At 44.2% G+C, this 12,566-nt stretch overlaps 1 protein-coding gene across 1 annotated transcript in view; it reads right to left on the bottom strand.

Moving 5' to 3' along the window:
• Nucleotides 1-11,427, bottom strand: part of SH3BP4 (SH3 domain binding protein 4) — a 35,184-nt gene extending 23,757 nt beyond the window's left edge. Inside the window, exon 1 of the mRNA XM_082231010.1 lies at nt 11,183-11,427. The gene's annotated coding sequence lies outside the window, so the exon portion shown is untranslated. The remainder of the gene's footprint in view (nt 1-11,182) is intronic.
• Nucleotides 11,428-12,566: the final 1,139 nt, after the last annotated feature.

Here is a 12,566-nt window from a genome sequence, read left to right as displayed (position 1 = left end):
CTTCCAAAAGAATATTAAAATACTATAATACATCAAACATTAAAAGCTTCCCGAAACAGGGCTGCCTTCAGATGTCTTCTAAAAGTCTGGTAGTTGTTGTTCTCTTTGACATCTGGTGGGATGGCGTTCCACAGGGAGGGCGCCACTACCAAGAAGGCCCTCTGCCTGGTTCCCTGTAACTTGGCTTCTCGCAGTGAGGGAACCACCAGAAGGCCCTCGGTGCTGGACCTCAGTGTCCGGGTAGAACGATGGGGGTGGAGACGCTCCTTCAGGTATACTGGACCAAGGCCGTTTAGGGCTTTAAAGGTCAGCACCAACACTTTGAATTGTGCTCGGAAACGTACTGGGAGCCAATGTAGGTCTTTCAAGACCGGTGTTATGTGGTCTCTGCAGCCGCTCCCAGTCACCAGTCTAGCTGCCGCATTCTGGATTAGTTGTAGTTTCCGGGTCACCTTCAAAGGTAGCCCCACGTAGAGCGCATTGCAGTAATCCAAGCGGATTCCACAAAATTGGAAGAGATGGCCAACAGCGTAGAGAGGCTGGACCTGGAAGTTGCTGCTTTGGCTCCTCCAACTAGTAGATGGGTATTTCTGTCTAAGTAGAGAAGTGACACACTACATAGAGCCTTGAACAGTTTCAGCAGAAGGTTCTTCCTACCAAGCCACTGTTACACCAGAAGCAAAGTCTGCAGCCTGCCATGAGATGAGCACAACTTCCAGTGCTCCCATCACCTCTTCCTAGTTCTGCTTTCCCACTCACAACTGGTCACATTTAATCTGACCACATGAGCAAGCTGTTGTTTAAATCCTATTGGATGCCCTTGTGATGTATTGCTCAGTTTTGAGTTGCATTACTGGCAAGCTCAATTTCTTTGTTCTGTCTTAGACCAACAGACAGAAAAGATGTTTTACCAAGAAATAGAATGCCACTAGTTCAAACCTCACTATAACCGTACATCTACTAGGTGACATACCTCTCTCTATCTATCAGACCCAGACCTTATTTATAACATGGGGTGATAATATTGCAAAGAGGATTGCACACAAAGCTAAACTGTGCCCGAACAAAGTGCCATTGGACTATCGTGCTCCACCTTCCTCCTCCACCAGTGGCTAAAAGAACAACTTTTGCAGTTAGCTTCACTTTTCAAGATTCTCCCTGGCTACTTAATGTTAACATTGGGAAAGTGTTGCGCCTAGAAGTGGGACATATTGCAGGGACTTTTCCTGAACACATGGTCGAGTTTGGGCTCTTGCTTAGCTGAAAAATAAACTTGTCAGCTTAGAAAAGCACAAAACAGGCTATTTCCATTATTTGGTATCCTTTTATTCCATTCATTGAAACAGAGGCAGCAACCACTGGCCACACATGGAGAGACAAGTCTGGACACTGATTTACATCCCAAATGAATTTATGATGTAATGTGCTCATTCCCAGCAATGTTTTTACACTGCCAAGTACCTGTAAATTTTTTTTGTTCTTGTTTGAAAGCAACAAAGTGTGTGTGTGTGAATATTAACATATGAACTCAAGATCCTGGTTTAAAACAAACCCTGGCAAGTTTCATAAGAAGCTAACTTCAACCCCTGATTTCAATCCGTGGGAGCTAAAAATGGTTCCACTTTTGTCTGTATCATGCTGCCAAATGCAACACTCATTTTCTTGCATACTCTGTGTACAGTCATTTGCGTTTATGTTTTACTTCTTAGAAATTTTGGGAATTATGGCGAATATTTTAAAAAGCATTGCTGCTCAGATGCGGCTGGGCTGCTTATCATCTTCCAAGACTGACTTTAACAGAACAAAACAGAATGTTTGGCAGGATTTGTACTATTGTGAAGTCAAGCAATCCCAAAACAGCACAGTCACACAATGAAGAGGAAGAGCTATAAACGGCATATTTAAAAGGTGGGCCTAATCAAAGAATCATAAAGTTGGAAGGGTCCCTGGGCCATCTAGTCCACCCCCTGGGATGAAGAAATATGCACCCATATGCGGATGAAACCCATGACCTTGGCGTTATCAGCACCATGCTCTAACCAACTGAGCTGTGGCTGGTTCGACAGCTGCAGCCATTCCTGGATCACAGTAGTTCATTGCAGTTGGATTACTGCAATGTGCTCTATGTAGGGCTTCCCGTGTGCTTGATCTGGAAGCTGCAGTTAGCGCAGAATGCTGCGGCACAATTGCGGACAGGAGTGAGGCTCAGAGGTCTGAACTGGTTGTTTATTTGCTACTGGGCCGGGTTCAAAGTGTTACTCTTAGTATATAGAGCCCCTAACAAGGTCGCCTTACCCTACACATGCCCACATGACCACTTCAACAGAATTGGCACTACTGCAAGTGCCACAAAATACCCGTTCTGCTCGGCTGTTTAGTGTGGCAGCACCTGCACTTTGGAACTCCATGGCTACTGAAATCAAGCAGGGGCCTTCACTGCACTCCTTTTGGTACCCACTAAAATATTCCTGTTTAGACAAGCCTACCCAGATGCTTAGGAACTGAATGTGAGCGTCTCCAGAAGGAGCGTCTCCATCCCCATAGTTCAGCCCGGACACTGAGATCCAGCGCCGAGGGCCTTCTGGCGGTTCCCTCAATGCGAGAAGTAAGGTTACAGGGAACCAGGCAGAGGGCCTTCTTGGTAGTGGCGCCTGCCCTGTGGAACGCCCTCCCACCAGATGTCAAAGCAATAAACAACTATTTTACTTTTAAAAGTCATCTGAAGGCAGCCCTCTTTAGGGAAGTTTTTAATGTTTGATGCTGTACTGTTTTTAATATTCAGTTGGAAGCCGCCCAGAGTGGCTGGGGAAACCCAGCCAGATGGGCGGGGTATAAATAATAAATTATTATTATTATTATTATTATTATTATTATTATTATTATTATTATTATTATTATTATGTAATTTAAATCTGTTTTAGCATTTTCACTTTTGTATGTTTTAAAGTGAGGTTATAATTTTTTTCTTGATTTGACTGATTTATCTTTTGAAAACCACTTTGAAAGGTTTTTTTCCCCCAATCAAGTGGTTATGAATTTTATGAAATAAATAAATAATAGGCACCGTATGTCAAATACACTTTGAATTAAAGGAAGGCTTAAGAGAAGCCTCTTGTACTGACAGAGCTAAGACAAACTGTTAGTAAGAGCAGCTAACCCTTTCTTCCCAACTCCCACACCTCAGTTGATGATTGACAGTTGTAGTTCACAACAGTGCAAAGAGTTTGGAAGCTACAAAAAGCAAATAGAGATGAAAAGAGGATCAAAAGGGGAAATTTGTATCAATCCAAAGTCAGTAGAAATGTATATTCTTTGAAAACTGTTGTTGAGGGGAAAGATCTCAACCATATATATTTATTGTGATATCCACAGGCTTTCCCTCCTCACCCAGATGCTTGACAATATACCTTTGAAATAAAAAACAACAACCAAAAATAGGTTGTTTGGCTTACAGTATCCTGCAGAGATCTTTAATTCTGCAGGATACCACTGTATATAAATTCTTTTCCCTTTCATCGCTAAAGAATGGCACGGCGAAGAGCGTTACGTAACAGAAAACTAAGAATAGTCCCCAAGGGGATAGTGACAAAACATGAGAAGAATGATCTGGTTCTTTGCCAAGCCAGCTTTCCTTTATGCTGCTATGGAAAAAGCACTTCTGAAAATGAGCAGCTTGCTTGGTCGGCGGTCACTGAGGGCCAACCACACTCATGGGGCAGAAGGGAACACTGCTGCTTCTTGAATCTTGCTAAGGCTTGGACACAAAGGTCCCCCCTGCAAACTTAGGCTGTCCTCACACACTCTCAAGCCTAGAGCTGCTGCTGTTTTCCTAACACTGTCCAAGAAACACACACTGATTGAAACATAGAAATGTCCTCTAATGCTTATCCATTTATTTTAGTTGTCTCAAAGACCATCTACCAAAGGAACAATACAGTAGAACCTCGGTTGTCGAACGCTTCGGAAGTTGAATGGTCTTCCGGAACGGATCATGTTCAACAACCGAGGTTCCACTGTACCAGCCTTAACACACTGTGCAAGGACACCAGAGCCACACTCAGATGTGATGGCACAGCTATAGCTTGTTCTATACACACTGTTGAACAGGACACAATCTGTCTTGCAGATTAGCAAAGAAACCATGGTTTGCTTCACCCAATGTTGGTTTGATGCCCCACCATCTCCTCTGTGAACACCTGGCTGACTGCAGTCAGTCACTGTAAGAAAGAAGACCCTGGATTAGACAGAGCTTTGCTCTGATCCCACAGGGATGAATTGTTATCCTGGTTGTCTTTGCAAGGGTGGAGGGTTGCTACAGCCTCACTGCATCACCATTTTCCCTACCCATAGCAGGCTACAGAAACAGGGTGACCACTCTCAGCATACCCCCAGGCCAACCACAGTCCTCAAGCCTCCCTGCCTTCCTAAACTTGCTTGCTGTCACTGTTCCTTAACCCAGAGTTTCCCAGCCCTGGGTCTCCAGCTGTTTTTACACTACGATTCCCATCATCCCTGACCACTGGTCCTGCTAGCTAGGGATAATGGGAGTTGTAGTCCAAGAACAGCTGGAGACCCAAGTTTGGGAAACCGGCCTTAACCCTTCGTCTCAAGACATTGCCTACCTGGGCAGCCCCTCGGACTTCTAATGAAATCTGCTAGCAGCCCAAAATTTGTGAAAATAAAAATCAAGTGCAAGCAGAACTTGGTCAACAAGGGAGAATTGAGAGCATGTCCTACTACCACAAAGATTGGAGGGGGAAGGGCAGCAATAGCCATTTTAAAAAAGAAAGAACAGAGGGCGACGGCCTTGAAATTTTTTTTGAACAAATGCTCAAAATATCAGGCCCCCACCCAGCAAATTTTACCCATGATTAAACCCCACTGGAGCAGCGTTATTTGATTGACTTGTGACCACGTAACTCTCGCTGCTACCAGTGGATCGTGGTCATGACTAACTTTGGCTGGTTTATGTCCTTATCTTTTTGGAAATGGTTCTCTCTCCTCAGGGCAGATTTGGAAAGCAGTGAAGAAATCCTGTTTCCCCTCCTACTTGCAGAAGAAGAGATTACACTGCACTAGAGGGCAGCTCTGCTAACTAGATTACACAGGATTTAGTTACAAATCCCTATCCTAGAGTATTTCACCTGCAAAATGGCTTAGGTGTCTAGCACACGGTAGAACACTGTGATGATTTCCACAGATGGCAATGTACTTCACAAAGTGCAGGAAGCGGCCCAGGACAGAAAATACAACTCTAATGGTGTGACATTTTTAAGAACTATAACAAATAAAATAAGTTAGAAGCAATAAATGGATTCTTTCATCACCTCAGTAGTATACATATTGTGTTTCCCTACAGTTCTGTTAAGGTAGCTGAAGCAGATAAGGCAGCCTGCAATGCTGGATTCACACCCCCCCCCCAAACTGCCACCATTCTAGAAGCCTGAAGAAGCTACTTTAAAACGTTCTGCTTCTGGCACTTCCCTGCTCATTTTATTTGGCAAAGAGGTGTGCTCTCGGAGGCTCCGGTGCTGCAGTTACTATTCCAAACATGGTTGGTAACCCTTAAATATACACTAACTTCCAATCAATGTTCTAATCCTGTGCAAAACACATTGCTGGAGTATTTGAACACATTCAATTCAGCTGCACGGATTTAATCTAGGCGGGGAAATCAATCCATATATGAATTAGCGGTTTCTAATTTCTGTGGCATTATTACGGAGGGCTGATCTCAGAGACAGACTGGTTCCAACTCCACCACCACTGCCTTTAATCTCCCAACACTGCTATAGATGGGTAGTCAGACTAAAGTTTCACAGTGTAGCAGCAGCTAGACCATATAAGCCACACACTCAAATACTGGTGTCACCCCAAGAGCAGGGTTGCCATATTTTGAAGAGAGAAAAAGAGGACACATTTGTCAGCGCTGGGGGGGGTGCAGGAGGGGGCACATTCTACAATGCCCCTTCAAAATATACAAACACAAGGACCTTTCTGGCATCGTGCAAGACTCACACAGCATGTATATGTTTTGCACTTGGTTCTTTAATACTGCATAGACAACATAAAGAGTAGCCCACTCCCGGACATTTTAGAAAATTCAAAAAATCCAACCATACAGAAATTTTACCCCTGAGAAAGAGGACACGTCCTGGAAAAAAAGAGGACATATGGCAGCCAAGAGAGAGAAAAGGGGAAGGGAAAAATTGATTCTAATGTGACAAAAAGACCAAAATGCAGAACTTGTCTATCGGTGAAACCTGATTAAATTATGCATAATAATTCTGTGCTGCAGAAAATTAAGATCCTGCAAAAGACTCCAGTGTTTGGAGAAAGAATGGAATCAAGCAATATATTTTTATTCAGGGATTGAAACTTTATGCCCAACAAAATGAGCTACACTTACACTGCGATTGCCAGCAGAATGGACAGCTATCTTTTCCTTTCAGCATGATGACTTACTGTAGTACTATTTGCTGTTGTAGTTGCATACTTGACTTTATCTTATAAGACTTGACATAGATGATCACTTAAGGCTATGGAAAGCCACTTAAAAATGAGGATCCGAGTCCAGAGGATGGGGAACTTGTGGCTCTAAGCCAGTGTTTCCCAAACTTTTTTGGGCAACGGCACACCTGTTTACTGAAAAAAAATCTCGCGGCACACCACCATTAAAGCCCCGCCCCGTGACGTCAGCGCGCAGCGTCACGCCGGGAGGGACGCACGAAACTGAAAGTTTTTTCCCTCCCCCTTGCCGGGGAACCTCCAAGCTTTGGGGGTGGGAGGAGGCAGCAGAGCGAGGGACTGAGGGACGGCGGCAACTGAGGCGGCGGCGGCTGTTGTGGTGGTGGCGGCGATAGCGGGCGGAGGAGGGGGCGGCGGCGGGGCTTGAGGAGCCGTCGCCGGGAGTTGCTGCTGCTGTTGTTGCTGCTGCTGCCCGGACATGCCGGCCTCCTCCTCCTCCGCTGTCTCGCGCTCCTCCCTTTTGCACGCGCTGCCCCGCCGCTCGGCACCACCACCGCGGAGCCGCCCCCGGCTCGACGCGGATCCTCGCCGCCGCCGCCGCCTCTCACCGCCCGACTCGCCCGCCTCCCTCCCACGGCACACCAGCCAATGTCTCACGGCACAGTAGTGTGCCGCGGAACACCGGTTGGGAAACACTGCTCTAAGCCTCCCTTCCCCCTCCCCACCCCCTCCACCCTCCCAATTGATCAGTCTCGGAAAGCTAAGCCAAGATCCAAGAGCTACAGTGGTGCCTCGCAAGACGAAAATAATCCGTTCCGCGAGTCTCTTCGTCTAGCGGTTTTTTCGTCTTGCAAAGCAACCCTATTAGCAGATTAGCGGTTTAGCGGCTTAGAAAAGGGGGGGGGGGCAGAAAAAAATCGGAACACTTGCAAGACGTTTTCATCTTGCGAAGCAAGCCCATAGGGAAATTCATCTTGCGAAGCAGCTCAAAAACGGAAAACCCTTTCATCTAGCGGGTTTTCCGTCTTGCGAGGCATTCGTCTTGCGGGGCACCACTGTATTCTGAAACTTCGTTCTAGTTGCTTTCGGATTTAGGGCATAACACAAAAAACCAAATGGAATCATTAACTTCAGGTCACCATTTGTGATTGCAGATCTCATGTCTGGATTATACATAATTCCTGCTTCACAAAATGCTGAAGGGATTTTAAAGATAGCATAGGGACACCATTTTGCAACACTGTTGACATTACTACCAGCCTTTCCTGTATTTGAAAGTCAGACATGTGGGATAAATAGGCAGTTTTAACTTCTACCAGTGTTAGCAAATGAGATATATAAGCTAATTGCCAAATGGCACCTTAAATCTTGGTTACGGTTGCCACAATGCAATGTCTAGGTGTCATTTTTTGCAATGAAATTTATTGTTTTGCAAAAAATATTTTTCATTTCATTTCTACACAGCTCTATATTTTAAAGTAATTTCGTTGTCCCCGAAGGGGGCAATGACAATAAAGATATTATTATTATTATTATTATTATTATTATTATTATTATTATTATTGAATAATCTCAAAGCAGTTCATGACACAATCCGGAATAAAACAATTGCAAGCTTCAAGGAAAATATTTCAGATCTTTCTCTAAGTGACCTTTTGCTTTTCCCATATTTATTTATTTACCTACTTAATTTATAGAGCTGCCCTTAGCAGAAGGACTCTAGGGAGCCAGTGTGGTGCTGTGATTGTTAGAGTGTCAGACTAGGACCTGGGAGATCAGGGTTCAAATCCCCACTGGGTCATGGAGCTCACTGAATGACCTTGGGCCAGTCATGGCCTCTTAGTCTACTTTGCCGGGTTGCTGCAGGGATTAACTGAGAAGGTGGGTGATCCATGTATTCCCTGGGGGAAAAGGTGGGACAGAAGAAGAAGAAGAAGAGTTTGGATTTGATATCCCGCCTTTCACTCCCCTTCAGGAGTCTCAAAGCGGCTAACATTCTCCTTTCCCTTCCTCCCCCACAAGAAACACTCTGTGAGGTGAGTGGGGCTGAGAGACTTCACAGAAGTGTGACTGGCCCAAGGTCACCCAGCAGCTGCATGTGGAGGAGCGGAGACGCGAACCCGGTTCCCCAGATTACGAGACTACCGCTCTTAACCACTACACCACACTGGCTCTGCAATAAATGAGCTCTTCTGCTCACCTGCTAAGAAAGCTAGAGGGGGCACTGGGTGGAGATGTCAGTCAGAACTTTTTTAATGTATGCTACAACAGCAGCAAGATTACTTATTGCAAAGTACTGGAAGACACAAGATTTACCCACTCTGGAAGAATGGCAAATGAAGATGATGGATTATATGGAATTGGCAGAAATGACTGGCAGAATCCGAGACCAGGGAGAAGAAATGGTGGAAGAAGACTGGAAGAAATTTAAAGACTATCTGCAGAAATACTGTAAAATTAATGAATGTTAAAATGATGCTGGACTGAAAATAAGTGGTTTTGGTATTAAGGCTAATAAGAATATGTAAATATAGATAGTTATATGAAAGAAAATTTATAGTTGTAATAGGTTAAGAATATAGAGTAAAGATAAATGAAAGAGGGTAAGGATTTGCTGAAAGGATTTAATAAACAGGAATACAAAAAGGGGAGGTGTGAGGAGGTCAAGGAAATAAGCAAATGAACCTAAAGATATTGAAAAATGGATTATTTCTTTTTTTCTACTTTTTTAAATGACTGTTGTTGTTTTTTTGTATTGTTTATCATACTGTTTTTCTTTTGTGTAAAATCTCAATAAACATTTTATTTTTTTAAAAAAGGAGATGTCACTCGCCAACCGAGCATCCAGAGATCTCTACATGGTCGCAATTGAACCAGTGCCAGTCGCAAAATGCGCCTGGCTAACACTGCCTGGAAGATGAGGAGCGTCCACAAGTACAGGAGGCTTCCTGTTTCAGATGGAGCAGCTGAATGTCAGAGCAATAAGATAAAGAGCTGTGCAACGACAGCGCCAGGACTGAAGGACTTGCAGCCCTCATGCTACTTGTGTGTCCTCTTCACGGCAGTCATGGCTGTAAAGGACCAAGATGTCCAAAGAGTCACATTGTTGTATGGGGGCAGGAAAAATAGTTACATGCAATATGATTGATAATCACTTACCCTTTATCCTACAGGGCCATGTTCACAGGTCTATGCCAAACTATGCATTGTCCTTGCAACTCCCCCATTTGAAATCTTGCAGTCCCGCAACAGTGAAACTTTTCAAGCAGCATACTGACCAGGAGCAAAATTTAAGACTATTACCAACCCCACTCCCGGCCTCGCAATACGGATGCATTTTGCCCATTGTACTTTCAGCTTCAGAATAATTATGTAAACAGCAGTCCATCTTTCCAGATGGATTCACTACCTGTGAAGGCAAGGAATTTAACTCTGTGTTTCAGTTTCCATCTACAAATGGAAACTGAAGCAATTACATAGTGAAATTTCATGAGTGCAAAACTAGGGCAGACCTCAGCTCAGACTAAGGAAAAAGTAAGGAAATATAAATGCATCCTAGTTATAGCTGGGAGTCTCCTCCTCTTGAAAGCAGTGGGGAAGCAGGCATATTGACACAGTGCAAGCCAGAGTCGAGAAGTCAGACATGCTGGCTGGATGCTAAAAAGAAAGAAAACAGAGGAGGAGAGAAAGAGTGCTAAGCCCAGGAACAACTTCTGTCATGGCTAGTAAGCTGAACACACCAGGGACTTAAACAGAGAGCTAGGACTGGTAGGCATTAGCATGAATGTGATGAAATGAAAGCATATTAAAATTAGAAAGCACTAAACTGCAGCTAAATCACTGGCTACTACTTGCTGGAATCCAAGTTAAATGTTAATAAGTAAATGTATTCCAATAAATTGTTAGCCTGGGGGCTAAGAGCACCACTGCAGAATAGGCATCACTCAAGAGCTGGTGGAGCCACATGGCGTCTGTATAGCTCAAACATTCCAGGTCACAGATGCATGCTCTTGAGAAATATTCTTGAAAACCACCACATTTGGGCCATAACATTCTTGCACGCAGAAAGAAAACAGCATCATTGTCCTATTGACAAAAACAAAAACAAAAAAACACCTCCCTGGTGCCTGAAAAAATCAAATTTGCAATACTGGGTTTTTTAATGTGCTAGAAAGGGGCAGGATGCAAAAAATGCTCCATAGGCTTCTGGAAATCCTGGAAAAACAGTTTCCACAAATAAAAAGACTAGACTTTTAAGACCCCTGCACAAATAAAAATCAATATTTGTGTGCAGTGATGGCAGACACGCATCTGGAAAAGTTGATTGCTAGATAAAACCTACATCCTTTTGTTCATGTTGTTCTAGCCAGCATGGGTTGGACACACAACAGTCTGTAAGAAAACCCCAACACCTTTTATCTTAAAAAGGGGGCCCTGAGTTGAGATGCCACAGGGGTGTGTATCTGTGACACATACCTGCCTATTCCTCCCACCACCTGCTTTCCCTCTTCTTCAAATTACGGCCCCTTGCAGGTTTCTTTCTCCACAAATATTGCACTAGCAGATAACCACAGCTAACCAGTCTTCTCCCCGGCTCAAAGATACATAGGTTTTTCTTGCCAGGTAATTATAACTTATGAATGACAAAACATAATAATTAATAAATCAAATAAGTAACAAATCAAAAGGATTTCTCCTAAAGTCATTCTCTCACCATATATGGTGGACCCAGGGAGGCCCTCATTTGTGTGCGCCCTCCATGTGGGGTCCAGACAGTGGCAATATGAGAACGGGGCCTTTTCTGCACTGGCTCCCCATCTGTAGAATGCTCTCCCCAGGGAGGTTCATCTAGCACTTTCACAGTATATCTTTAGATGCCAGGAGAAAGCGTTCCTCTTCAACCAGGCCTTTGGGTGATTAATTTTCCACAGCCTTTTAAATGTGTTTGTAGGGTGATGGTCATCATTTTGTTATTTTTATTTTAACTATTTATTTGTGCATTTATCTTGTGAACTGCCCCGAGATCCTTCGATGAAGGGCGGTATATAAATCAAAAAATAAATAAAATAAGAAGAAGACCTAATTACAAACATTAGCTCAATAAACATTAGCTTTCAAAACTGCTGGAACCCAGGACAGATTTTTATATTTAAGCATGCCTATATGCTGAAGACACCTCCTCTGTAACATCTGAAAAAGGAGAGGCCTTGCAAGTCCTGGGCCGATGCCTAGACTCTGTGGTCAGCCAAAAAACTGAATCCTGGCGAGACAGAGGCACTGTGAGTGGGTGGTTCACAACCCTGGATAATTGGTCAATTGCCTGCTTTGGACGGGGCTGTACTTTCCCCAAAGAGCAAGTTCGTAGTGGCTCATGGACTCATCTTTGTTGCTAGAGGCCCACGTGACCTTGGTGGCTAGGTGCGCTTCAACTACCAGCTTCAGCTAGCAGGACAGATGTGGGCGTTTCTGGATTGGTATAGCCTGACAGCTGTCATCCATGCGCTGGTAACATCCAGGCTGGATTACTGCAATGCGCTCTTTGTGGGGCTGCCCTTGAAGTGGGTCCAGAAGCTGCAGCTGGCAGGATATTGCCAACAGGTCACTCCACTGTTGAAAGAATTGCACTGGCTGCCAATCAGCTACTGGGCTAAGGTTAAGGTGTATTGGTGTCCCTTGCTGCCCTGGCCTCCTTTGGCTGGAAGGGCAGGATATCAGTTTAATGAATAAAAATAAATAAATATCTGAGCCCCACCATATAGTTAAAAAAGACCTCAGAGATTCTTAAGCAGCAAAGCAGACTGCATCTAGAAGCAGCTGCAGTGTCATCCAAGGTTTACTTGGGCAGAGTTTGCAGGCTCAGCTGCAATGTCCTGTGTCTGATCCACACAGTCCATGAAAAGGCAGAATTCTCAAAATCACTCCAGGCAGTTTGCTTATCTTGTCACAAACAGAGCCATGACTAAGCCTCACAGTTAGAGGGAATAAAACAAGTGAGCAGAGGGTTTGTTTCTTCCACGCTGTCACCACACATAAATATTAAGGGACCTTCTCTTCAAACGCCATCATTTGCAAGCAAGGGTGCCAACTTGAGTAAAATA

The sequence above is a fragment of the Podarcis vaucheri genome (genome assembly GCF_965113315.1).
Source record: "Podarcis vaucheri genome assembly, chromosome: 1".
NCBI lineage: Eukaryota > Metazoa > Chordata > Lepidosauria > Squamata > Lacertidae > Podarcis > Podarcis vaucheri.
The sequence above is the reverse complement of the archived record's forward strand: the minus strand, read 5'-3'. Positions and strand labels throughout refer to the sequence as shown.